A 2,220-nucleotide genomic window follows, 5' to 3' on the forward strand; every position below is an offset into this window, starting at 1 on the left:
TTTCTGTGAAGAACGCCATTGGGATTTGGAGAGGGATTGCACTGAATCTATAGATTACTCTGATAACATGGGTATTTTAACAATATTAATTCTTCCAATCCATGAGCAGGGCTGTTTTTCCATTGATCTCTGTTGTCTTTAATTTCCTTCCTCAGCGTTTTACAATGTTCAGTGTGCAAGCCTTTCACCTCATCGGTTAAGATTGTTTCTAGGTATTTTATTTTATTCTTCTGAGGCTGTTGTAAATGGGATTGTTTTCTTAATTTCCATTTTAGATGGTTCATTGTTTGTGTGTAGAAACATCACTGGTTCTCGTTTGTAGATTTTGTAACCTGAAATTGTAAATTCTAACAACTGCGTGTGTGTGTGATCTTAGGGTTTTCTATCTATATGATCATGTCATCTACAGATATATTTTACTTCTTCCTTTCCATTCCGGATGCCTTTCACTTCTTTTTCTTGTCTCAGTCCTCTGGCTGGGACTTCCAGTACTATGTCGAATGGAAGTTGCCAGCGTGGACAGCCTTGCCTTGTGCCGGATCTTAGAGGAGAAGCTTTCGGTTTCTCTTCATTTATCATGTTAGCTGTGGCGTGGGCCCTGGCTGGCTCTGGCAGCTGGAGTCCTTGTCAGCCAGGATTGTAAAGGTCCTCAGTGACAAAGGCAAGGCTCCTGCAGGGTGCTCAGTGACAAAGACTGCTGGGATCGTCCTGCTGTCCTTTTCCCTGTGGGAGACTCATGGCAGAGGGGACGCCTTTCGGTGCCGAGTCCTCTGGCCAGTGGAGAGTCCATACTTCAGGCGACAGGCATGCCCTGTGATGGAAGATTTGACATGCATACGGGATGTCACCCTTACTATTAAGTAGGAATTTTGACTCTCTAGTGACCGACACCTTCTCAATAAAATAGTTCGCTGCCTCAGCAACACGCGTCTTCACCCGCCGCTCAGGATGTGCAGCTTATGTTTCCTTCCTCCGTGGAGTTAAGAGCTTTTCCAGCCTGCCTGACATCCTGCAAAACCCGAGGAGCTTAATACACTTTCTGCTTCAAGTTGTAGCAGGAAATAAGCAAAGTAAACATTACCTTGTTAACTGGAATAACCTGAAACGGCACTGTTAATTTTTTTTTTTTTTAAATATAACCCTTTGAAAACCGTGGCAAGTAGGAAAATATGTGAGTGTGTTTGGCACCTCAAGTCTTAATTTCTCCCTCCGAATCCTGCCTGACAGACTATTTCTGGCTGGCCGAGAGATCCCTCCCTCCACACCCTGGCTGGCTCCTTCCACGCCGAGCCTCGGACGCTGCTGCTGCGGGCTCAGAGGCACAGGGCTCCGGGCACGGGGAGGGGGCGCGTGCATCGCTGTGCATCACCCACCGCCCCAGCTGTGCCCGCTGGCCCTCTTAGGGGCCAGTCTGGTCCGGTGGGAGAGCTAGGGCAGCACAGGCGCCGTGCCCCAGGGGACGTGACACCCAAGGACAGCAGACGGGGTGCGGGGTCGTTTCTGTGGCACATCAAGGAGCAGGTCGCATCTGGACTCTGAGCCCCACATTGTCTGGGCTGCCTTCCCTCTGACCGTCCGCCTCCTCCACACGGGCCTCAGTGACACCCTCCGTTTCACACTCTGTGCCTCTAAGACAGCCCAGATCTTCAAACAGCTGACAGTGCAGTCAGAGAGACCAAAGATGCAGCAGGAGGTAGGAAGGAACTAGTAATCACAGGCGTTTGTATGGAAGCACAGCAAACTGAGGAAAAAAGGAAGAAATGTGTCATTCTGAGTCATTTGTACACGAACCAGTTTTCAAACTTGAAATAAAGGACTAGGCCATTGTTTGGTCGCCAAGTTGTCTCACAGACACTTGTCAAGCGCCTACTAGGGGCCGGCCCTTACAGACACAAGGGGAATCCGGTTTTATAGACACAAGGCGAATCGGGGACCGGCACCGCGTTAAGCTGTGCCACTCTATGGAAGAGATGGTATGTCCACGGTCAGTGTGACAAGTGTTACAGGGGCTCTGACAGGCAAGGTCTTAGCCACTTTGTTCGGACCGGCCCACTGGTGTCTGCCAAGTGACGGAGGGAAGGAACTTGTGCAGACACTGCAGGCTCCCCCCACCCCACGCCCCGCCTGCCAGGCCGTTCCTTATTCTCATTTGTCCCTGAATTTGCAGCCTGAAAGGAACTTGGGGGCTTAGTGAATTCCATGCATGTTTTTTCCTGCGTT

The sequence above is a fragment of the Pteropus vampyrus genome, unplaced genomic scaffold (genome assembly GCF_000151845.1).
Source record: "Pteropus vampyrus isolate Shadow unplaced genomic scaffold, Pvam_2.0 Scaffold415, whole genome shotgun sequence".
Classification (NCBI taxonomy): domain Eukaryota; kingdom Metazoa; phylum Chordata; class Mammalia; order Chiroptera; family Pteropodidae; genus Pteropus; species Pteropus vampyrus.